This window comes from Nansenia antarctica (genome assembly GCF_963989245.1).
Source record: "Nansenia antarctica genome assembly, chromosome: 5".
NCBI classification, from domain to species: Eukaryota; Metazoa; Chordata; class Actinopteri; order Argentiniformes; family Microstomatidae; genus Nansenia; species Nansenia antarctica.
In genome coordinates this window covers 1,971,506-1,998,112 of record NC_137690.1, presented here as the reverse complement: position 1 = coordinate 1,998,112, position 26,607 = coordinate 1,971,506, and the positions used below count along the sequence as shown (strand labels likewise).

Genomic DNA, 26,607 nt, shown 5'->3' with positions numbered 1-26,607 from the left:
CTCTCTCCTCTCTCTTCCCTCTCTCTCCTCTCTCTTCCCTCTCTCTCCTCTCTCTCTCTCCTCTCTCTCCTCTCTCTTCTCTCTCTTCTCTCCTCTCTCTCCCTCTCTCTCCTCTCTCTTCCCTCTCTCTCTTCCCTCTCTCTCTTCCCTCTCTCTCTTCCCTCTCTCCTCTCTCTCTCTCCCTCTCTCTCTCTCTTCCCTCTCTCTCTCTCCCTCTCTCCCTCTCTCTCTCTCTCTCTTCTCTCTCTCTCTTCCCTCTCTCCTCTCTCTTCCCTCTCTCTCTCTACCCTCTCTCTTCCCTCTCCCTCTCTCTCTTCCCTCTCTCTTCTCTCTCTCTCCCTCTCTCTCTCTTCTCTCCCTCTCTTCTCTCTCTCTCCTCCCTCTCTCTCTCTTCCCTCTCTCTCTCTTCTCCCTCTCTCTCTCTCTTCTCTCTCTCTCCTCCCTCTCTCTCTTCCCTCTCTCTTCCCTCTCTCTTCCCTCTCTCTCCTCTCTCTCTTCTCCTCTCTCCCTCTCTCTCTCTCTCTTCTCTCTCTCTCCTCCCTCTCTCCCTCTCTCTCTCTCTTCTCTCTCTCTCCTCCCTCTCTCCCTCTCTCTCTCTTCTCTCTCTCTCCTCCCTCTCCCTCTCTCTCTTCTCTCTCTCTCCTCCCTCTCTCCCTCTCTCTTCTCTCTGGTCAGATGACTTCACCGCTGAGCTTCTGAAGCTGACGGAGCAGAAGCGTGAGGCGGTGGCCGGGGGAGGGGGGGCGGAGCGCTCCTTCTACCGCACCACGGAGACCCTGACCGGCAGCGAGGAGGAGGAGGAGGAGGAGGAGGAGACCCCGCCCCCCCCTCTCCTCCGCCTCCACCCAGATCCTCCAGCGCCCGCTCTCCACGCCCGACCGGAGCGAGGCCTCGGCGGCCGGGGGCCCCGATCAACCGCTGCCCTGGTCTTTCAGGCCTTGTTTCACCCCCATCGAGAACCTCCTGTCCGGGGGTGGGGGGTGGGGGCGGTGGGAGGGGGGGTGGGGCTCCTCACAGCCTCTCCTCCTCCTCCCCCTCCCCCAGCCCTTACAGGGACGGTTCGGGACCGGCCTACGAGCCTCTGTTCGACCTGGCTCTGCCCAGGGCCGCCTCCCTGTTCGTGGGCAGGAAGACCGCCGAGGTGGCCCTGAGAGAGAGGGGGGGGGCTGGAGGAGAGAGGGAGAGGGGGCGGGAGGAGAGAAGGAGAGGAGGGTGAGAGAGGAGGAGGAGGAGGGGGGGGCTGCCATGTCTCCCCTGGAGGTGCTGGACCTCCTCATCCTGCACGGCAACGACGCCCACCGCGAGGTCCTGAAGAGGTCCGTCTCTGATTGGTCGATGTTGCGTCGCTACTGTGGCTCTGATTGGTTCACTGTGGAATCTAGACCTAATCTAGTCTGGGTCTTGAGCTAATCTAGTCTGGGTTTAGCCCTACTATAGTCTGGGTTTAGCCCTACTCTAGTCTGGGTCTAGCCCTACTCTAGTCTGGGTTTAGCCCTACTCTAGTCTGGGTCTAGCCCTACTCTAGTCTGGGTCTAGCCCTACTCTAGTCTGGGTTTAGCCCTAATCTAGTCTGGGTCTAGACCTAATCTAGTCTGGGTTTAGCCCTACTCTAGTCTGGGTTTAGCCCTACTCTAGTCTGGGTTTAGCCCTACTCTAGTCTGGGTTTAGCCCTACTCTAGTCTGGGTTTAGCCCTAATCTAGTCTGGGTTTAGCCCTACTCTAGTCTGGGTTTAGCCCTACTCTAGTCTGGGTTTAGCCCTACTCTAGTCTGGGTTTAGCCCTAATCTAGTCTGGGTTTAGCCCTAATCTAGTCTGGGTTTAGCCCTACTCTAGTCTGGGTTTAGCCCTACTCTGGTCTGGGTTTAGCCCTACTCTAGTCTGGGTTTAGCCCTAATCTAGTCTGGGTTTAGCCCTACTCTAGTCTGGGTGTAATCTAGTGTGTGTGGTTCTTCTACAGGCTGCCCATGCCAAACAAGTCGGTGGACTGGAGCCACTTTGGAGGTAAACATCCCAGTGTGAGAGCTGAAGGTACTGCGGCGCTAGCTAGCATCTACGCTACGCTAGCATCTACGCTACGCTAGCATCTACGCTAGCCTGGAGGTGGAGGACAACCACTATCCTGTCTGCCTCTCTGTCCATCCTCCAACGTCACCCCTCCACCCCTCCATCCTGTTAGGCCCCGCCCCCCTGTTAGGCCCCGCCCCCCTGTTAGGCTCCACCCTCCATGTTAGGCTCCACCCCCCATGTTAGGCTCCACCCCCCATGTTAGGCCCCACCCCCCCTGTTAGGCTCCACCCCCCCTGTTAGGCTCCACCCTCCATGTTAGGCTCCGCCCTCCATGTTAGGCTCCGCCCCCCCTGGACTAACACCCATCCTGCCTCTGTGCCTCCCCTCTGCTAGGCCACACCCCCTCTGTTAGGCTCCACCCCCCCTATTAGGCTCCACCCCCCCTGTTAGGCTCCACCCCCCCTGTTAGGCTCCACCCCCCCTGTTAGGCTCCACCCCCCCTGTTAGGCTCCACCCCCCCTGTTAGGCTCCACCCCCCCTGTTAGGCTCCACCCCCCATGTTAGGCTCCACCCCCCATGTTAGGCTCCACCCCCCATGTTAGGCTCCACCCCCCCCTGTTAGGCTCCACCCCCCATGTTAGGCTCCACCCCCCATGTTAGGCTCCACCCCCCCTGTTAGGCTCCACCCCCCCTGTTAGGCCCCACCCTCCATGTTAGGCTCCACCCCCCCTGTTAGGCTCCACCCCCCCTGTTAGGCCCCACCCCCCCTGTTAGGCTCCACCCCCCCTGTTAGGCTCCACCCTCCATGTTAGGCTCCACCCTCCATGTTAGGCTCCACCCCCTCTGTTAGGCTCCACCCTCCATGTTAGGCTCCACCCTCCATGTTAGGCTCCACCCCCTCTGTTAGGCTCCACCCTCCATGTTAGGCTCCACCCCCACCTGTTAGGCTCCACCCTCCATGTTAGGCTCCACCCTCCATGTTAGGCTCCACCCCCCCTGTTAGGCTCCACCCTCCATGTTAGGCTCCACCCCCCCCTGGACTAACACCCATCCTGCCTCTGTGCCTCCCCTCTGCTAGGCTCCACCCCCCCTGTTAGGCCCCACCCCCTCTGTTAGGCTCCACCCCCCTGTTAGGCTCCACCCCCCCTGTTAGGCCCCACCCCCCTGTTAGGCCCCACCCCCCCTGTTAGGCCCCACCCCCACCTGTTAGGCTCCACCCCCTCTGTTAGGCTCCACCCTCCATGTTAGGCTCCACCCCCCCTGGACTAACACCCATCCTGCCTCTGTGCCTCCCCTCTGCTAGGCTCCACCCCCCTGGAGGAGGCGCAGACCCTGCGGAGCCAGCTGCTGCTGCTGCACAACCAGCTGCAGTACGAGCGCTACAAGAGGGAGCAGCACGCCATGCGCAACCGCCGCCTGCTGCGACGCATCATCAACGCCACCACCATGGAGGAGCAGAACCACTCCATGGTAGCTACGGAAGCCCCGGCGGCCATCTTTAATACTGGCGGCCATCTTTAATACTGTCGGCCATCTTTAATACTGGCGTAGCAGAACAACAGTTTTATAAAAAGACAAAAACTATTTATGAATTCCTCATCGGTCCCTACCGATCAGTTGGCTGATATACTGTGTGTGTGTGTGTGTGTGTGTGTGTGTGTGTGTGTGTGTGTGTGTCTGTCTGTCTCTACGTATCTGTGTGTGTGTGTGTCTCTCTCTCTCTGTGTGTGTGTCTGTGTCTCTCTCTCTCTGTGTGTGTGTGTCTCTCTGTGTGTCTCTCTCTCTGTGTCTCTCTCTCTCTCTCTGTGTGTGTGTGTGTGTGTGTGTGTGTGTGTGTGTGTGTGTGTGTGTCTCTCTCTCTCTCTCTCTCTCTGTGTGTGTCTCTCTGTGTGTGTGTGTCTCTCTCTGTGTGTGCGTGTGTGCGTGTGTGTGTGTGTGTCTCTCTGTGTGTCTCTCTGCAGGAGGCCCAGCTGAAGTTCCAGGACGTGGAGCTCCAGTCGCTGGCGGCCAGCCTGGCGGCGGAGCAGCAGAGGGGCAGCAGGCGGAGGCAGGAGGCCCGCCTCCACGCCCGGGGGCTCCAGGCCCTGGTCACCCAGCTGCAGCAGGGACACACACACTACCACACCAGGGCCCAGGGCCTGGAGGTTAGACACACACACACACACACTACCACACACTACCACACACTACCACACACACTACCACACACACACACACACACTACCACACACTACCACACACACTACCACACACTACCACACACACTACCACACACTACCACACACTACCACACACACTACCACACACTACCACACACTACCACACACACTACCAAACACTACCACACACTACCACACCAGGGCCCAGGGCCTGGAGGTTAGACACACACACACACACTACCACACACTACCACACACTACCACACACTACCACACACTACCACACACACTACCACACACACACTACCACACACACACTACCACACACTACCACACACTACCACACACACTACCACACACACACTACCACACACACTACCACACACACACACACTACCACACACACACTACCACACACACACTACCACACCAGGGCCCAGGGCCTGGAGGTTAGACACACACACACTACCACACACACACAATACCACACACTACCACACACACACTACCACACACACTACCACACACACTACCACACCAGGGCCCAGGGCCTGGAGGTTAGACACACACACACACACTACCACACACTACCACACACTACCACACACACTACCACACACTACCACACACACTACCACACACTACCACACACACTACCACACACACTACCACACACTACCACACACACTACCACACACACTACCACACACTACCACACACACACACACACACACTACCACACACTACCACACACACTACCACACACACACACAATACCACACACTACCACACACACTACCACACACACACACAATACCACACACTACCACACACACTACCACACACACTACCACACACACACAATACCACACACTACCACACACACACACACACACTACCACACACTACCACACACACTACCACACACTACCACACACACTACCACACACACACACACACTACCACACACTACCACACACACACTACCACACACTACCACACACACACACACACTACCACACACTACCACACACACAATACCACACACTACCACACACACACTACCACACACACACTACCACACACACTACCACACACACACTACCACACACACTACCACACACACACACAATACCACACACTACCACACACACACTACCACACACACTACCACACACACACTACCACACACACACACACACACTACCACACACACTACCACACACTACCACACACACTACCACACACACACACACTACCACACACTACCACACACACTACCACACACACACACACACACTACCACACACTACCACACACTACCACACACACACTACCACACACTACCACACACACTACCACACACTACCACACACACACTACCACACACACACACACACACACACTACCACACACTACCACACACACACTACCACACACACTACCACACACTACCACACACACTACCACACACACTACCACACACACTACCACACACTACCACACACACACACACACTACCACACACTACCACACACACACACACTACCACACCTCAAAATGAGGCGGAGGTGGTATCAGTGGTATTTGACATCGGGGGGGGCCCATGAAGCAGGGCTGTCTGGGGGTCCTTAAACGAGCATCAAACACTTAATTTCTTGCATTCTGGTGAATTGATATGCACCAATTTGTGGTGGAAATGTCATTATTTATGTAAAGGAAAACACAATATTCAGGCACCAGATGACCAATCAAAATATAATGTAATATAATGCAATATAAGGCTCTCAGGCATTCTGTACTTTCAAATATGAATTCTCCTTGAGCAGTCAACATCAACTATCAGCTATTTCGCTAGCAAACACTTTCAAAGCTAACTTATTTGCGAAACAGCGCCCCCTCCACCACGTCGGCGCAGTGCCGCTATTGCAGTTAGAAATGACAAAAACGCTTGTAGAAAATACGACCGTCAGAGTTTTGTCGAGAGCTGGAGGCGGCTAGAAATATGACGGAGGCGGCCGCCTCATAATTCTCTATGCAGGAAAACCCCTGCACACACACACTACCACACACACACACACACACACACACACACACTACCACACACACTACCACACACACACACACACACACACACACTACCACACACACACACACACACACACACTACCACACACACACACACACACACACACACTACCACACACACACACACACACACTCTACCACACCAGGGCCCAGAACCTGGAGGTTAGAGACACACACACACACACACACCTGCGCACACTCTCTCTCTACACACAAACACACACACACACACACACTACCACACACACACACACACACACACACACACACACACACACAGTGACACCACTATGGAAGTGAAGCGTCAGTGTGTAGAGTTGAGCAGCGTTGAGCAGCGTTGTGATTGGCTCTCCAGACTGAACTACAGGAGTGCCGAAGCAGGATGGGGGAGCTGGAGGCGGAGCTTCAGGTGGCCAATAACAAGGCCGACAACACTGGACACCAGCTGACGCAGCTGTCACTCAAGGTCAGCTGACCCCACACACACACACACACACACACACGCTGCTGTCAATCAAGTCAGAGATACAGTGACTAACATCTATCTCCCTCTACCCCTCCTCCTCCCCCCTCCTCTCCCTCCCCCTCCTCCTCCCCCTCCCCCTCCTCCTCTCCCTCCCCCTCCTCCTCCTCTCCCTCCTCCTCATCCTCTCCCTCCCCCTCCTCCTCACCCTCCCCCTCCTCCTCCTCTCCCTCCCCCTCTCCCTCCGCCTCCTCCCCCTCCCCCTCCTCCTCTCCCTCCCCCTCCTCCTCCTCTCCCTCCCCCTCCTCCTCTCCCTCCTCCTCCTCCTCCTCCTCTCCCTCCCCCCTCCTCCTCTCCCTCCCCCTCCTCCTCTCCCTCCCCCTCCTCCTCTCTCTCCTCCCCCTCCTCCTCCCCTCCCCCCTCCTCCTCCTCTCCCTCCTCCTCCTCTCCCACCCTCCCCCTCCTCCTCACCCTCCCTCCCCCTCACACTCCCCCACCTCCTCTCCCTCCTCTCCCTCCTCCTCCTCTCCCTCCCCCTCCTTCTCCTCTCCCTCCCCCTCCTCCTCCTCTCCCTCCTTCCCTCCTTCTCTCCCTCTACCCCTCCCTCCCCCTTCTCTCCCTCTACACCCCCTCCCCCTCTCTCCACTCACCCCTCACCCCACCCTCCCCCCCTCTCCCACTACCCCCTCCCCCCCCTCTCTCCCTCTACCCCCTCCCCCCTCTCCCTCTACCCCTCCCTCCCCCCTCTCTCCCTCTACCCCCCCCTCCCCCTTCTCTCCCTCTACCCCTCCCTCCCCCCTCTCTCCCTCTACCCCTCCTCCCCCCTCTCTCCCTCTACCCCTCCCTCCCCCTCTCTCCTCTACCCTCCCTCCCCCTTCTCTCCCTCTACCCCTCCCCCCTCTCTCCCTCTACCCTCCCTCCCTCCCTCCCTACCCCCTCCCTGCCTCCCTCCCTACCCCCCTCTCCTCCCCCCCTCCCTCCCTCCCTCCCCCTCCTCCTCTCCCTCCCTCCCCCTCTCCCTCCCCCCTCCTCCTCTCCCTCCTCTCCCTCCTCCTCCTCTCCCTCCCCCTCCTTCTCCTCTCCCTCCCCCTCCTCCTCCTCTCCCTCCTTCCCTCCTTCTCTCCCTCTACCCCTCCCTCCCCCTTCTCTCCCTCTACCCCTCCCCCTCTCTCCCTCTACCCCTCCCCCCTCTCTCCCTCTACCCCTCCCTCCCCCCTCTCTCCCTCTACCCCTCCCCCCTCTCTCCCTCTACCCCTCCCTCCCCCTCTCTCCCTCTACCCCTCCCTCCCCCCTTCTCTCCCTCTACCCCCCCCCCCCCTCTCTCCCTCTACCCCTCCCTTCCCCTTCTCTCCCTCCCCCCCTCTCTCCCTCTACCCCTCCCTCCCCCTTCTCTCCCTCTACCCCTCCCTTCCCCTTCTCTCCCCCCCCCCCTCTCTCCCTCTACCCCTCCCTTCCCCTTCTCTCCCCTCCCCCCTCTCTCCCTCTACCCCTCCCTCCCCCTCTCTCCCTCTACCCCTCCCCCCCCCCCCTCTCTCCTCTACCCCTCCCTTCCCCTTCTCTCCCTCCCCCCTCTCTCCCTCTACCCCTCCCTCCCCCCTCCCTCCCTACCCCCTCTCCCCCCTCCTCCCTCTCCCCCCCTCCTCCCCCTCCCCCTCCCTCCCCCTCCCCCTCCCTCCCTCTACCCCCTCTCTCCCTCCCCCCTCTACCCCCCCCTCCTCCCCCTCCCTCCTCCCTCCCTCCCTCCCTCCCTACCCCCTCCCTGCCTCCCTCCCTACCCCCTCTCCTCCCCCCTCCCCCCCCTCCCTACCCCCTCTCCCCCCCTCCCCCCCCCCCCCCCCCCCCCAGTTGAGCAGCAGTGATCAGCGGAGCAGCAGATGCAGCTGATGAACAGACAGATGCTGCTGCTGAAGGAGACCAACAGACTCTGTATGGAGGAGGCGCAGAGGAGCCCCCACACCTGCCAGGTAGGGAGGGGAGGGGGGGGGCACACCCGCCAGGTAGGGAGGGGGGGGGGGGGCACACCCGCCAGGTAGGGAGGAGGCGCAGAGGAGCCCCCACACCTGCCAGGTAGGGAGGGGGGGAGGGGGGCACACCTGCCAGGTAGGGAGGGGGAGGGGGGCACACCTGCCAGGTAGGGAGGGGGGGGGTGCACACCCGCCAGGTAGGGAGTTACACCCAAAAAGGGGTGTGGACATGACGGGAGAGCAAAGTACCCGGATGCGTTGCTCTTATGAATAGCGTAGCTAACTAGCATAGTGCAGCTAACTAGCATAGTGTAGCTAACTAGCATAGTGTAGCTAAAGCCGAGTACACACATTAGACGATTTTAACCCCGATTTAGCTGTCCCCGACCAGTTTTTGCGGTCGGCGACAAAATCCTCCAGTCGTTGCAAACCCGGGGACGCGCCGTCTCCGACGCTCGTTTAGTGTGACAGGCTCAGAGACGCAATCGGAGGGCCGCCGACCCCGTCGGAGGGGCCGTCGCAGGGCTCCAGATCTTTTCAAACATGTTTCATTTTATCGACCGACGGAATCTACATTCTGCTAGTCTGAGATGGGCAACGACCCGTGTGGACAGCACAGCCAATGAGAGGTCGAGGAAATGCAGCGCGGAGGAGGCGTGAAAGTAGAAATGGCTATTTATATAATAGTAAATAGCCTATTATATAAATAGCCATATATGTATATATATGTATATATTACATATAGTAATATGGCTATTTTCTAGTAGAAATGAGCTCCATCTTTTTTTGACAGCTGTCAACGTCTCGTCATCATGTGCTGATATCGCGACACTACAGCTTGGCGAATCGTCCTGACCAAGTGAAGAATCTTGTAGTCTGTGAGCCCCCGTCGTTGCCACATCCTGTAGTCTGCGCTGTGCTGAGCGGTCTGCACGACGGTCGTTTAGTGTGAGAGGCTCAGCGATGTTACAACTTGAAAAGTCGTCTAGTGTGTAGCCGCCTTAACTCGCATAGAGTAGCTAACTAGCATAGTGTAGCTAACTAGCATAGTGTAGCTAACTAGCATAGAGTAGCTAACTAGCATAGTGTAGCTAACTAGCATAGCATAGCTAACTAGCATAGCGTAGCTAACTAGCATAGCGTAGCTAACTAGCATAACAGTCAACACATCCGCCCATTAAATCCCTTCTTTTTTTTTTACTCAATGTGTTTTTGATTTAGTTTTCAGAGACATTACAGTACGCAACAGACATAAGCACACAGACAAAACAGCGAAAACAACAAAACAAAACAAAAACAGAAACAAAAATAATAATAAATAACAGTTCACAGAGTACTTCTCATATACAGTATATCTCAAAAGTGAGTACACCCTTTAGATTTTTGCAAATATTCTGTTATATCCTTTCAGGGGATAACACTATCTTAATGAAACTTTGATATAACTTAAAGTAGTCAGTGTGCTGCTTGAATAACAGTATAGATTTATTGTCCTTTGAAAATTACTCAGTACACAGCTGTTAATGTCTAAACAGCTGGCAACAAAAGTGAGTACACCCCATAGTGAACATGTCCTAATTGTGCCCAATGATGTTGTTTTCCCGCCCTGGTGTCATGTGACTCGTTAGTGTTACAAGGATTCAGGTGTAAATGATAAGCAGGGCTGTTAAATTTGGTGTTTTGGGCACAATTCTCTCTGAATGCTGGACAACATGGCACCTCATGGCAAGGAACTCTCTGAGCGGCTGAAAAAAAGGATTATTGCGCTTCACAAAGATGGCCTTGGCTATAAGAAGATTGCCAACACACTGAAAATGAGTTGCAGCACAGTGGCTAAGATCATACAGCGGTTTTCCAGGACAGGTTCCACTCGGAACAGGCCTCGCCAGGGTCGACCAAAGAAGTTGAGTCCACGTGCTCAGCGTCATATCCAGAGGTTGGTTTCCAAAAATAGACGTGCGAGTGCTTCCAGCATTGCTGCAGAGGTTGCAGAAGTGGGATGTCAGCCTGTCAGTGCCCAGACCATACGCCGCACACTGCATCAAATCGGTTTGTATGGCCGTCGCCCCAGACAGAAGCCTCTTCTGAAACCGATGCATAAGAAAGCCCGCAAACAGTTTGCTGAAGACAATGAATCCAAGAACATGAGTTACTGGAACCATGTCCTGTGGTCTGATGAGACCAAAATAAACCTGTTTGGGTCATATGGTGTCCGGCGTGTGTGGCGGCACCCTGGTGAGGAGTACCAAGACAAATGTGTTTTGCCTACAGTCAAGCATGGTGGTGGCAGCATCATGGTCTGGGGCTGCATGAGTGCTGCCGGCACTGGGGAGCTGCATTTCATTGAGGGACACATGAATTCCAATATATACTGTGACATCCTGCAGCAGAGCATGATCCCCTCTTTTCGGAAACTGGGCCGTAGGGCAGTTTTCCAACATGATAATGACCCTAAACACACCTCCAAGATGACAACGGCCTTGCTGAAGAAGCTGAAGGTTAAGGTGATGGACTGGCCAAGTATGTCTCCAGACCTAAACCCAATTGAGCACATGTGGGGCATCCTCAAGAGGAAGGTGGAGGAGTGCAAGGTGTCCAACATCCGTGTCCAACGTGATGTCGTCATGGAGGAGTGGAAGAAGATTCCAGAAGCAACCTGTGCAGCTCTGGTGAATTCCATGCCCAGGAGGGTTAAAGCAATGCTAGATAACAATGGTGGTCACACACAATATTGACACTTTAGGCACAATTTAGACATGTTCACTATGGGGTGTACTCACTTTTGTTGCCAGCTGTTTAGACATTAACAGCTGTGTACTGAGTAATTTTCAATGGACAATAAATCTATACTGTTATTCAAGCAGAACACTGACTACTTTAAGTTATATCAAAGTTTCATTAAGATAGTGTTATCCCCTGAAAGGATATGACAGAATATTTGCAAAAATCTAAAGGGTGTACTCACTTTTGAGATATACTGTATATAATACAAAGCCATTTTTAAGAAGTAAGAGGCATTGTTAGACGTTCCACGTAAGAAATGAAAGGCTGCCACACTGCACTAAACCTCCCAGTTGATCCTTGCAATGTGTATCTCATCTTTTCTACCTTGAGAAAGTACATGACATCACGAATCCACCTGCCAAACAAGGGAGGACGACCATTCTTCCAATTCAAAAGTATAAGACGTCTTGCTAAAAGAGAGGAGTAGACTTTGCAATTCACCCGTGCCTTTGGTAGATTAATATCCCCTGAGATAACACCAAAAAAATTCCAGAAAATGGCATGGTTCAATTGCCTGACCTGCAAGCTCTGAGTAAAGCTCAAATATGGAGGACCAGAAAGCTGCTAGGCTAGGACATGACCAACATGTGTGGTAAAGGTCAGCAGGAGCTTGTTTGCATCTATTACAGGTAGAATTAATCTCAGGGAAAATTCTTGAAAGCTGGAGTTTGGACATATGCATCCGATGTACAATCTTAAATTGAATAAGCCCATGCCTCGCACAAATAGACCAAGAGTGAATGTCTCTAAGTAGTTTAGACCATTGATCCTCCGATATGTCTGTTTCTAAGTCCCTTTCCCAGTTCTCCTTCATTATTGAGAGAGACGAGTCCTCCATTTCAAATATAGCAGTATCTATAAAGCCTAGATATTGTTCCCTTAATCTGGTTTTGTTTCCAGGATTAAGTCCAGAGATGTTTTTGGTGGCAGGGAAGGAAATGAAGTAAACTGACTACGTAAATAAATTTCTAAGTAACGGAAGAAGCGATGCATTGGCAGAGCAAACTCGTTCTTAATTTGATCAAATGACATAAATGTGTTGTCTTTATACAACAGTCTAATGCTCAAAACACCCTTTCTGGACCACTGATCAAATGCATTATCTAAGAGGGAGGCCGGGAACCGGTGGTTGGTTGCAATTGGAGCGTAAGTAGACATAGAGACTAACCCGTAGCTTTTCCTAAATTGGGACCAGATTTTTCAAGGAGTGCAAAAAACCACGGGGTTCTGTCAGGCCCGGGGGAGGAGAGTGCAGGGGAATCGAAGAACACAAAAGAGCAGCGAGAGAGATACGAGTGACGGAACCAGCTTCCATGTGTAACCAAGCGGGGACGTTCCAGGTGGACGTATCACGCAGCCGGTACAATAACCGTTTGATATTTGCAGCCCAGTACCGCCCATTAAATCCTGCGTGAAACGTGTGTGTGTCCGTGTCTGTGTGTCCACGTGTGTGTGTCCGCGTGTGTGTGTCCGTGTGTGTGTGTCCGTGTGTGTGTGCGTGTGTGTGTGTGTCCGTGTGTGTGTGTCCGTGTCCGTGTGTGTGTCCGTGTGTGTGTGTGTGTGTAGGAGCTGCGCATGCTGCAGCGGTCCCAGGGGCAGGAGCATGCACGGCTGCAGCAGAGCGAGCTGCAGCAGGGCCAGAGGCTGGATGCGGCGCTGCAGCGGGTCGGCGACCTGGAGGCCCAGCTGGCCAGGAGAGACACGCTGCTGCTGGACGCCAAGAGGCTGCTGGAGGACGTGAAGGGACAGGCCAGGTACACACACACACACACACACACACACACACACACACACAGGCCAGGTACACACACACACACACACACACACACACACACACAGGCCAGGTATACACTCACACACACACACTCACACACTCACACACTCACACACACACACACACACACACACACACACACACACACAGGCCAGGTACACACTCACACACACACACACACACACGCACACACACACAGGCCAGGTACATACTCACACACACACACACACACTCACACACACACACACAGGCCAGGTACACACGCACACACACACACGCACACACACACACACACACACACACACACACACACACACACACACACGCACACACACACACACACACACAGGCCAGGTATACACTCACACACTCACACGCACACACACACAGGCCAGGTACACACGCACACACACGCACACACACACACGCACACACACGCACACACACACACGCACACACACACACACACACACACACACACGCACACACACACACACACACACACACGCACACACACACTCACACACACACACACACAGGCCAGCTACACACTCACACACACACACAAAGGCCAGGTACACACTCACACACACACACAGGCCAGGTACACACTCACACACACACACACACACACACACAGGCCAGCTACACACTCACACTCACACACACAGAGACACACATACACAGGTACACACACACACACAGAGAGAGAGACACACACACACTCTCACACACACACACACACACACAGAGAGACACACACACACACAGAGACACACACACACACACAGGTACACACACACACACACACACACACACACACACACACTCAGAGAGACACAGAGACACACACACACACACAGAGAGAGACACAGAGACACACACACACACACACAGAGAGACAGAGACACACACACACAGAGACACACTGGTCTTCTCTGCAGCAGAATACTGCGCCCCAGTCTGGAGCAGAAGCCCTCATGCGAGAAAGGTCGACGTGGCTATCAATACCTCCCTCCGAATAATAACTGGATGCTTGAAGCCTACCCCTGTGTCCCTCTTGCCAGTCCTCGCGGGAATAGCACCGGCCGGCCTCCGACGGGAGGCTGCCACCCTCGCCCTGGCCAGGAAGGCACAAAAGCATGATTGGCACATCCTGCACAACACCACCATAACACCAGCACCTCCAAGCCGACTCAAGACCCGCCACTCTTACAACAAGGCAGCACAAGCCATGCTCAACTCCACCTCTGAGGACATCTCCAGAGATGCATGGCTGGCAGCAGCTTGGAAGCAGGAGTGGGAGTCAACCGGGTCCTCCCGAATCCACCGCTACATCTGGGACCCAGGAGATGGCGCCATTGGAGGAGACGACCTACCACGCCGGCAATGGACCACACTGAACCGTCTACGAACTGGTGTCGGTCGCTTTAAAACATCAATGAAGGCGTGGGGCCTGGCGGACAGTGCGGCATGCGAGTGCGGTGACCCAGAGCAGACCGCCGACCACATAATCACCATCTGCCCCTTATATAGACCACCCTCAGAAGCCAGCCTCTTCGACCTAGAACCAGAGATGCGGGCATGGCTACGCGACACCGAGTTGGACCTCTGACGTTACACGAAAGAAGAAGAGACACACACACACAGAGAGACACACACAGACACATAGACACACACAGAGAGACACAGAGAGAGAGACACACACACAGAGAGACACACACAGAGAGACACACACACAGACACAGAGACACACACATAGAGACACAGACACAGAGACACACACACACACACACAGAGAGACAGAGACACAGACACAGAGAGACACACACACACTCAGAGACTCTCACACACACACACAGAGAGACACACACACAGAGAAACACACAGACAGAGACACACACACACAGAGAGACACTCACACACAGGTACACACACAGAGAGACACTCACACACAGGTACACACACACACACTCAGAGACACAGACACACAGAGACACACACACACAGAGAGACACACACACAGAGACACACACACACACAGAGAGACACACAGAGACACACACATAGAGAGACACACACACAGAGAGACACACACACAGGTACACACACACACTCAGAGAGACACAGAGACACACACACACAGAGACACACACACACAGGTACACACACACACACACTCAGAGAGACACAGAGACACACACACTCAGAGACACACACTCAGAGAGACACAGAGACACAGACACAGAGACACACACACACAGAGACACACACACACACACACACACACAGACACACACACACACAGAGACACACACACACTCAGACACACACACAGAGACACACAGAGACACACACACACACACAGAGACACACACAGAGACACACGGACACAGAGAGACACACACTCAGAGACACACACACACACGGACATGGAGACACGCACACAGACACACACGGACGGACACACACACACACACACATGGACACGCGCACACGGACTCTGTGTGTGACTCTGTGTCTGTCTGTGCCTGTGTGTGTGCGTGCCTCTGTGTGTGTGCGTGTCTCTCTGTGTGTGTGTCTGTGTGTCTCTCTGTGTGTGTGTGTGTGTGTGTGCGTGTGTGTGTGTGTGTGCGTGTCTCTCTGTCTGTGTGTGTGCCTCTCTCTGTCTGTGTGTGTGCCTCTCTTTGTCTGTGTGTGTGTGTGTGTGTGTGTGTGTGTGTGTGTGCGTGTCTCTCTGTGTGTATGTCTGTGTGTCTCTCTGTGTGTGTGTGTGTGTGTGTGTGTGTGTGTGTGTGTGTGTGTGTGTGTGTCTCTCTCTCTCTCTCTCTGTGTGTGTGTGTGTGTGTGTGTGTGTGTGTGTGTGTGTGTGTGAATGAATGGTCTTTATTGTCATTTATACAGTACAGGTACCATACAACGAAATTTAGGAGGGGGGGCTCCCCTGGTGCTTGGAAAAAAGACTAAAAACAAGAGGGCCAAGGGTAAAACAAAAAAGAGAAAATAGCTGATTTACATAAATAAAGGCTATGTACACTATCTACTATACAATAAAACACTGTGCTGTACACTATGCTATACTATAAATATACAAACTTTTTCCTATATCTGAACCTTATGTACACAAGGGTTGTCATATTGCACATAATATTTGTTGCACATTCATTAAAGTGCAGTAGCAGGTTTGAAATGTTCACAGTTGTATTACAATATTGCACTTATGTTTACAATCTAGTAGCTGCCATCAAATTGTCTAGATTGTCCAGAGCCTAGAACCTAGGTCTTTGCTGTGTTCAGGGCCTGAATGGCCCTGGGGTAGAAGCTGAGCTTCAGTCTGTTTGTCCGTGCGAACATGGTCCTGAACCGCCTGCCTGAGCGCAGCCGAACAAAGTGTTCGTTCCCAGGGTGGGATGGGTCCCTGGAGATCTTGGAGGCCTTCCTGAGGCAGCGTGTGTTGTATAGCTCTTCCAGACAGGGGAGGGGGGCGCCGATGATCTTCTGGGCCGATCTCACGACTCTCTGTAGCGCTTTCCTCTCTGCGGCTGTGCAGCTGGAGAACCACACGCAGATGCAGTAGGTGAGGATGCTCTCCACTGTGCAGCGGTAGAAAGTCACAAGCAGCTCCTGTCTGAGGTGGTAGTTCCTGAGGACTCTCAGGAAGTAGAGCCGCTGTTGTGCCTTCTTGATGATGGCTGCTGTGTTGGTCCTCCAGGACAGGTCCTCCTGCATGTGCACCCCCAGGAATCGGAGGGTTGAGACTCTCTCCACGCTCTCTCCGTCGATGAGCAGGGGCTGGACCTCAGATTTTTTTCTCCTGAAGTCCACAATGATTTCTTGGGTCTTTAACTGGTTCAGCAGCAGGTTGTTGACCTTGTGTGTGTGTGTGTGTGTGTGTGTGTGTGTCTCTCTGTGTGTGTGTGTGGGGGTCAGGGGTCAGCTGCAGGCGTCAGAGGGCAGGTACGCGGCCCTGCGGGGCGTCACCCAGACCCTGCAGACGGAGATGCTCCAGATGTACAGCCTGCTGGACCCCCCCGCCTGCAGCCCCGGGCCTGTGGACGTGCAGGCCTGCGCTGGCGCCCCCGCCTGGCCAGGGTTGGTCATTGATTTATTTATACACACACACACAATTGTAAGAAGATTGATTGAAAATTGATTTTTTAAAAGGTACAGGAGGGGGAGGGGAGGGTTGGGAGGGGAGGGGAGGGAGGGGGAGGGGAGGGAGGGGAGGGTAGGGTAGGGGAGGGAGGGGAGGGAGGGGGAGGGGAGGGTAGGGTAGGGAGGAGTAAGGATGATAACTCCCAAAAAACAAACAAGAAAAACTGTTAAACAAGAAAAAAAAAAGTGCAGATGTGGTAAGACACTAGGCAAGGCCAGTTTATTTGTACACACACACATATAGACGCACACACACACACACACACACACGCACAGATGCACACACACACACACACACACACACACACACACACAGACACGCACACAAGGCAAGGCCAGTTTATTTGTATAGCACATTTCATACAACAGGGACAATTCAAAGTGCTTTACATACAGTACATTATTAAAATACAGCAAGAGGAGCATAGTTAGAAAATAAAAACGACAATGAATAAAAGCAAAGTAAATAGATAAAACATTTAATAACACAATAGTCAATGGATAAAAGGCATTGATAGAAGTGTTTGTGTTTAATCATAACTGCTGCAAAACACGAAGGTTTTTAGCATGTCAAACATAAACATGTCAAACATAAACATGTCAAACATAAACATGTCAAACATAAACATAAACATGAGAAAACAAAACAAAGACTTCAGCCATTTCCTTTGAGAGAACAACAGTACGTTAGACTTAGGTTAGTACTATAGACTTAGGTTAGTACGTTAGGGTTAGGTTAGTACTATAGGCTTAGGTTACTACTATAGGGTTAGGTTAGTACTATAGGGTAAGGTTAGTACTATAGACTTAGGTTAGTACTACTATAGGCTTAGGTTAGTACTATAGGCTTAGGTTAGTACTATAGGGTTAGGTTAGTACTATAGGCTTAGGTTAGTACTATAGACTTAGGTTAGCACTATAGGCTTAGGTTAGTACTATAGACTTAGGTTAGTACTATAGACTTAGGTTAGTACTATAGACTTAGGTTAGCACTATAGACTTAGGTTAGTACTATAGACTTAGGTTAGCACTATAGACTTAGGTTAGTACTATAGGCTTAGGTTAGTACTATAGGCTTAGGTTAGTACTATAGACTTAGGTTAGTACTATAGGCTTAGGTTAGTACTATAGGCTTAGGTTAGTACTATAGGGTTAGGTTAGTACTATAGGGTTAGGTTAGCACTATAGGGTTAGGTTAGCACTATAGGGTTAGGTTAGTACTATAGACTTAGGTTAGTACTACTATAGGGTTAGGTTAGTACTATAGACTTAGGTTAGCACTATAGACTTAGGTTAGTACTATAGGCTTAGGTTAGTACTATAGACTTAGGTTAATACTATAGACTTAGGTTAGTACTATAAGCTTAGGTTAGTACTATAGACTTAGGTTAGTACTATAGGCTTAGGTTAGTATTATAGACTTAGGTTAGTACTATAGACTTAGGTTAGCACTATAGGCTTAGGTTAGTACTATAGACTTAGGTTAGTACTATAGGGTTAGGTTAGTACTACTATAGGCTTAGGTTAGTACGTTAGGGTTAAGGTTTTAACCTGCTAAATGTGTTTTTGGCATATTACAAAAGGGTTAGGGTTGAAGAGCCCACTCAATACAATAAACAACAGTTTTAGGAAAACCAAATACTTGTAATTTGTGAAATGGATTCACTGTCTCGTCGCTAAAGGCTAAAGATTCTAACAGCTAATGTCGCTAACAGCTAATGTCGCTAACAACTAATGTCGCTAACAGCTAATGTCGCTAACAGCTAATGTCGCTAACAGCTAATGTCGCTAACAGCTAATGTCGCTAACAGCTAATGTCGCTAACAGCTGTCTCTCTGTCCTCCCCAGGCCGGCTGGCAGCAGCACCCAGATGCCCCCAGCTCAGGGGGGGGTCTCTCCCCCCTCTGCCCCCCCCGCCCAGGCCGGCCCGGCCCTCTACCCTCCTACAAGGGGGGGGGGGCCTTTACCCCCCGGGGGGGGTGCCATGGCGGGGAGGGGGGGAGGCGGGGCCACTCAGTCCTCCACCACCTCCTCCTCCTCCGTAGCCAGCCTCAACGGTAGTGTGGAGGAGGCAGACCTGCCCCCCCCCGACACCCCCTTCACCGTGGGCTCCTGCCCCAGCGCCCGGAGCTTCCTGGGGATGCGCGCCCGCCAGCTGTTCAGGAACAAGAGCGAGAGCCAGTGTGGCGGCGGCGGGGGGGGGGGGCGGAGAGGACGACGCGGGGGCGGAGCTTAGCGGCCTCTCCCAGGGCCTGCTGGCCAATGAGGAGGAGGAGGAGGGGGAGGGGGCGGGAAGAAGAAGAAGCAACGAGGGATCTCAGGAGGAGAAGAGCGTCCGGTCCGGAGCCCCTCCCCCCCCCCCTGAGCAGGCTGGCCCCTCCCCCTCCGACCCCCCTCCTCCCCGGAGGGCCAATCAGAGGAGACAGGAGCTGAGGATCATGGACTACAACGATGACCAGCAGGGACAGGGCTGAAGAGAGGGAGGGAGGAGAGGAGAGGAGAGGAGAGGAGAGGAGAGGAGAGGAGAGGAGAGGAGAGGACAGGAGAGGAGAGGGAGGAGAGGAGAGGAGAGGAGAGGGGAGGAGAGGAGAGGAGAGGAGAGGAGAGGAGAGGAGAGGAGAGGAGAGGAGAGGAGAGGAGAGGAGAGGAGAGGAGAGGAGAAGAGGAGAGGAGAGGAGAGGGGAGGAGAGGAGAGGAGAGGGGAGGGGAGGAGAGGAGAGGGGAGGAGAGGAGAGGGAGGAGAGGGGAGGAGAGGAGAGGAGAGGGGAGGAGAGGAGAGGGGAGGAGAGGAGAGGAGAGGGGAGGAGAGGAGAGGAGAGGAGAGGGGAGGAGAGGAGAGAGAGGGGAGGAGAGGAGAGGGAGGAGAGGGGAGGAGAGGACAGGAGAGGAGAGGGAGGAGAGGAGAGGAGAGGGAGGGAGGGAGGAGAGAGAGAGACAAACAGACAGGCAGACAGACAGACAGACCACCACCAGGGGGGGGCAGAGAGCACAACAACACACTCATGCGCCACACAGCCAGGCTGACACACGCTCCTCGCTGTCCTGGCACGCGTGTGGCTGGCGTGTTGGGGCTGGCGTGTTGGGTCTGGCGTTGACGCGGGCGCGTGCATGGCTCAGAAAAATAAACAACAACAACAACAACAATCAGGAAATCAGAGTGCTGATGCTTCACGTTTTCGAGGATGTTTTAATAAGCTATTTATTTATTTTCCCCTCCCCCCACCCTTCCATCTCGAATGGCCTGAACGTTAGCTGGGGCTGTCAGCAGTGTGCCCCCCCCTCCCTCCCCCCTCCACCCGCCCCGTTGCCGGGTTACGAGGTCCCTTTCCCAAGTGCAATACTTCCCCTGTCTCCCACCACATCCTCGTTGCGGCCGCGTTCCAACTCTCTAGCTAGCTGCTCTCCTCCCTGAGGGGTGCACGTACAAGCACACTCCCTCCCTCCCTCCCTCCACACTCCCCCTCGCCTTCCATTTAGAAAGGATGGAGTGATGTGATGGAAGAAAGGATGGAGTGATGAAAGAAAGGAGGGACTCATGGAAGAAAGGATGGAGTGATGGAAGAACATGCTGCTGTCAGGTCCTGTCGGACCATTAGTGCCTTGATGTCTCTCTCTCTCTCCCTCTCTCTCTCTCTCTCTCTTTCTGTCTCTCTGGCTCTGTCGCTCTCTCTCTCTGTCTCTGGTTCTCTCTCTCTCTGTGATCTCTGTCTCTCTCTGTCTCTCTGGTTCTCTCTCTGGTGAACTGTCTCTCTCTCTTTCTCTCACTCTCCCTCTGTCTCTCTCTCTCTCTCTGGTGAACTGTCTCTCTCTCTTTCTCTCACTCTCCCTCTGTCTCTCTCTCTCTCTGGTGAACTGTCTCTCTTTCTCTCACTCTCTCTCCCCTCTCTCTTTCTCTGGTGATCCCCCCCCCCACACACATACACACACACACCTAATGCCTTCCTATTGGATAATCAGGGGGCAGTGTAGATCCTGGATAATCAGGGGGCAGTGTAGATCCTGGCTGAAGGTTGAGGTTGTTGTGTTGTCGGTTGTTGCCAACAGCTGGTCCAGAGTTTCACAACAGTGTTACCCCCACCCCCACCCCACCCCCACCCCCACCCCACACCCACCCCCACCCCACACCCCACACCACCCCCACCCCCCAATCTGTCATGGAAGAGTCTCAGTCAGCTGAGTCCCCCTGGTGTCCATCCACGTGTTTCTCTTCTGCCCGTCGCCTCGTCAAGCGTCTGAGTCTGTTCGGCAGCACCAGAACCCCAGCTAACGAGCCTGCCTGAGTGAACGATCATGTTCTGATTAACCCAATGGAAATGACGAAAACGTTCAGAGGAAGAAAATGTCATAAAAAAAAAAAAAAAAAAAAAAAAAAAAATTGTGTTAAAACTGTGAACAATATAAATAAAGACGGTCTGAATATTTCGCATTGTCTCTTTTCTGTGGTGTTTGAGTGACAGGTGGTCGTAGAAGGGAACGCAGAGAGAAACCATACCTCTGGCCAACTGCTTATGACATCTGGCCAGCTGCTTATGACATCTGGCCAACTGCTTATTGATTGATTGATTGAAAACTTTATTAGAAGGATTGCAGAAGTAGGTACATGAAGGTACATATTACATACAAGGTCAACTAACAGGATAAAAACCCAAGAAAGCCACTGGCTTATTTCAATTGGGGTCCTTGATTTTCAATTCATCGTTACATGTAAGACAGACATAAGAAAAGAACTAGTACTATCTACAAGATAATACAGACAAATAACTATTACTATCTACAAGATAAACATACATCCATCATGGGAAGAACAATACAACAAAACATCAGGTATGTACAGCGGGTAGGACAGGTGGGGACATACACCACAGGTGGGGGCGGGGGACAAAACACAAAGTATGTACAGTGGGTAGTTCGGGTCTTTTAATCTGATTTTTGTTTTAGAGGGTCCAGTTACGGATTGCAGCCTCCTGTAAATGTTTTTTGAGAGTGGTTTTGAAGGTGGGCAGTGTTTTGCACTCCTTTAAGATTATAGGAAGGGCGTTCCACATTTTTACTGCATAGTTTGCAAACGAGTTTAACCCCTTGTTTGTGGTGCAACGCGGTTGAACGTGGTTCGTGGAGCTTCCTCTGGTGTTGTATGTGTGGACGTTGTTCACTTTTTGGAAGTATGTTGACAGGTACTTGGGTGTCTTTGTGGTGTAGCGTATCTTGAAGACCAGGCCCAGTGCAAGCTGCTGCACTCTGTCAACTACTCGTAGCCAATCAAGGCTAAAAAAATGAGCAGCGGTTAGATGTGTCCTAGGGTTGAGGCCTAGCAGAAGCCTAACCAGTTTATTTTGGGCTGTCTGGAGTCTTGTTTTATGGGCCTTTGTGGTTCTTATGACATCTGGCCAACTGCTTATGACATCTGGCCAACTGCTTATGACATCTGGCCAGCTGCTTATGACATCTGGCCAGCCGGGGTTCAAACCGCCGACCTTGCGATCATTAGACGCCGGCTCTCCCTCCTGCGCCACAGCCGCCCCATATCAGCTGACCTCCAGCTGCAGTCCACATATCAATGTTCACGTGTCCGTACTTAGAGGCATGGAAGATCAAAATGACTTTTCCAAAATTGTATATATACTTTCTATTGGGTAATTTGTCCTCATTTCAGCATGAATACGAGAATAAATTGTGATCCAATCACTTTCCATTCATGTTTTAACTTGGGCTTTTATTTTGAAGCGGTGAAAACACACACACACACACACACACAGAACCAGGAAGTAGTCCCGCCCATAAATTCAAACACTTCTAGAGAAACGAAACTTCTCTGCCGCTCAGTCTGGTAGTGTGTGCAGCAACATGGCAGAGAGCACGGACGCAATGAGTTGTCCGATCTGTCTGGATCTACTGAAGGATCCGGTGACTATTCCCTGTGGACACAACTACTGTATGGTGTAGTGCCGAGAGACGGGAGTCGTAGGCGGCGTATCAAATGTCAAAGCTAGACGTTTATTGAATGACATGAACGAGTCTCAACCACACACTTCAAGCAGTAACTATAACTGACCAAACAACTTGGGTACCACGCACTTAACTGTCCGTGCGGAACAATACTCCCAACCCATAGTTCTGTGGGTGAATTATGTCAACCCACCACACAAGCCCCCCCAGAATTCACCCATAGTCAAAATCCCTGTGTCGGGGAGGGACGACGATCCGACCCCGGCGGGTGCGGGACGCAGGGGCCGGGGCAGGGGGGGCCGGGGCAGGGGGAGCCGGGGCAGGGGGAGCCGGGGCAGGGGTAGCCGGCGCAGCTGAAGGCACCGCGACCAGGGGCGGGGGGTGGGGCATGGGGGGGTGGCCACGGCGTGGGGGCTGAGCCAGTTCCAATGGCCGGGAAACGTCCACGTGAGCGGACTTGATCCTATCAATGGAGACCGTCTCGTGTCTACCACCAACGTCCACCACCAGGTTCTTGTCCCCGTGTTGTAGGACCTTGAACGGGCCATCGTAAGGGGGGCGTAGGGGACCGCGGTGGGCGTCGTGGCGAATGAAGACAAAGTCTGACGAGCGCAGCTCGGTGGGGACCCGGAAAGCAGGGGTACCGTGCTGTGAAATGGGGACGGGTACGAACACCTCAGCGGAGCATGACCCACGGAAGTTTGTCCACCCAGTTGCCGTCCGTTAAAGTCGCGCGTAGGGCCGCCTTCATTGAGCGGTGGAACCGCTCGCACAAACCGTTAGCCTGGGGGTGATAGGCAGTAGTGCGGTGCAGCTTTACCCCCAAACCACTAGCTACAGCGTTACACAGTTCCGAGGTAAACTGCGAGCCATGGTCAGAGGACAGGTCAGACGGGGTCCCAAAGTGCGCGACCCACGTGCCGATAAACGCCCGGGCCACGTCGGAAGACCTCTGGCCTGTGTCTGACCCCCGTGTACACTCAGACACACACTCAGACACACACTCAGACACACACTCAGACACACACTCAGACACACACTCAGACACACACTCAGACACACACTCAGACACACGCTCAGACACACGCTCAGACACACACTCAGACACACACTCAGACACACGCTCAGACACACACTCAGACACACACTCAGACACACACTCAGACACACACTCAGACACACACTCAGACACACACTCAGACACACACTCAGACACACATTCAGACACACACTCAGACACACACTCAGACACACACTCAGACACACACTCAGACACACGCTCAGACACACGCTCAGACACACACTCAGACACACACTCAGACACACACTCAGACACACGCTCAGACACACGCTCAGACACACACTCAGACACACATTCAGACACACACTCAGACACACACGCACACTCGCTCAGACACTGAGCTAGATTACTCTTCCTGCAACGAATGGTGGACTGATGATTCACATGCTTAGCATTTAAATGTATTGATTGTAAGTCGCTTTGGAATAAGGCGTCTGCTAAATGCCAAAAATGTAAATGTCTGAGTGTGTGTCTGAGTGTGTGTCTGAGTGTGTGTCTGAATGTGTGTCTGAATGTGTGTCTGAATGTGTGTCTGAGCGTGTGTCTGAGCGTGTGTCTGAGTGTGTGTCTGAGCGTGTGTCTGAGTGAGTGTCTGAGTGTGTGTCTGAGTGTGTGTCTGAGTGTGTGTCTGAGTGAGTGTCTGAGTGTGTGTCTGAGTGTGTGTCTGAGTGTGTGTCTGAGTGTGTGTCTGAGTGTGTGTCTGAGTGTGTGTCTGAGTGTGTGTCTGAGTGAGTGTCTGAGTGTGTGTCTGAGTGTGTGTCTGAGTGTGTGTCTGAGTGTGTGTCTGAGCGTGTGTCTGAGTGAGTGTCTGAGTGTGTGTCTGAGTGTGTGTCTGAGTGTGTGTCTGAGTGAGTGTCTGAGTGTGTGTCTGAGTGTGTGTCTGAGTGTGTGTCTGAGCGTGTGTCTGAGCGTGTGTCTGAGCGTGTGTCTGAGTGTGTGTCTGAGTGTGTGTCTGAGTGTGTGTCTGAGTGTGTGTCTGAGTGTGTGTCTGAGTGAGTGTCTGAGTGTGTGTCTGAGTGTGTGTCTGAGTGTGTGTCTGAGTGTGTGTCTGAGTGTGTGTCTGAGTGTGTGTCTGAGCGTGTGTCTGAGCGTGTGTCTGAGTGTGTGTCTGAGCGTGTGTCTGAGCGTGTGTCTGAGTGTGTGTCTGAGTGTGTGTCTGAGTGTGTGTCTGAGTGTGTGTCTGAGTGTGTGTCTGAGTGTGTGTCTGAGCGTGTGTCTGAGCGTGTGTCTGAGCGTGTGTCTGAGTGTGTGTCTGAGTGTGTGTCTGAGCGTGTGTCTGAGTGTGTGTCTGAGTGTGTGTCTGAGTGTGTGTCTGAGTGTGTGTCTGAGCGTGTGTCTGAGTGTGTGTCTGAGCGTGTGTCTGAGCGTGTGTCTGAGCGTGTGTCTGAGTGTGTGTCTGAGTGTGTGTCTGAGTGTGTGTCTGAATGTGTGTCTGAGTGTGTGTCTGAGTGTGTGTCTGAGTGTGTGTCTGAGTGTGTGTCTGAGCGTGTGTCTGAGTGTGTGTCTGAGTGTGTGTCTGAGTGTGTGTCTGAGCGTGTGTCTGAGTGTGTGTCTGAGTGTGTGTCTGAGTGTACACGGGGGTCAGACACAGGCCAGAGGTCAAGTTGTGTGTGGGACAACTCATTGACCCTGATGTTGACTGTGTGTGTGTGTGTGTGTGTGCGTGTGTGTGTGTGTGTGTGTGTGTGTGTGAGGTGTGTGAGGTGTTTTCCAGTAGTGCTCCCGTGCCCTCCCAGAATGAGGAAGTCCTGTGCTGTGCATACTAGACATTTTACACATTTCTGAATCTCTTCCTTGAGTCAGACGAAACTCTCAACTTCCTTGAGTAGTTTTTTTCGATAATGTTTCCCTCGCTTTCTCTCTCTTAACCATGATGTTGACCCCCCCTCTCTGTGTGTGTGTGTGTGTGTGTGTGTGTGTGTGTGTGTGTGTGTGTGTGTGTGTGTGTGTGTGTGTGTGTGTGTGTGTGTGTGTGTGTGTGTGTGGGGGGTGTTTACCAGTAGCGCTATCGTGCCCTCCCTCTCTCAACTTCCTTGAGTCATATAATAATAATAATAATAATAATAATAATAATAATAATTACTTTTTATTTGTATATTGCTTTTCCTGCAAACGTTGCAGCTCAAAGTGCTCCAATCATAATAATAATTTAATTAGTTAGTCATTTAAAGGCAATATTAAAAAGA

At 52.8% G+C, this 26,607-nt stretch overlaps 1 pseudogene across 1 annotated transcript in view; it reads left to right on the top strand.

Moving 5' to 3' along the window:
- Nucleotides 1-19,849, top strand: part of LOC308159144 (hamartin-like) — a 39,740-nt pseudogene extending 19,891 nt beyond the window's left edge. Inside the window, exons 13-22 of the transcript XR_013938025.1 lie at nt 676-1,316; nt 1,958-2,028; nt 3,311-3,477; nt 3,969-4,151; nt 6,610-6,720; nt 8,719-8,784; nt 13,032-13,219; nt 17,170-17,331; nt 19,243-19,373; nt 19,416-19,849. The product of XR_013938025.1 is annotated as a hamartin-like (transcript). The remainder of the gene's footprint in view (nt 1-675; nt 1,317-1,957; nt 2,029-3,310; nt 3,478-3,968; nt 4,152-6,609; nt 6,721-8,718; nt 8,785-13,031; nt 13,220-17,169; nt 17,332-19,242; nt 19,374-19,415) is intronic.
- The last annotated feature ends 6,758 nt before the right edge of the window (nt 19,850-26,607 follow it).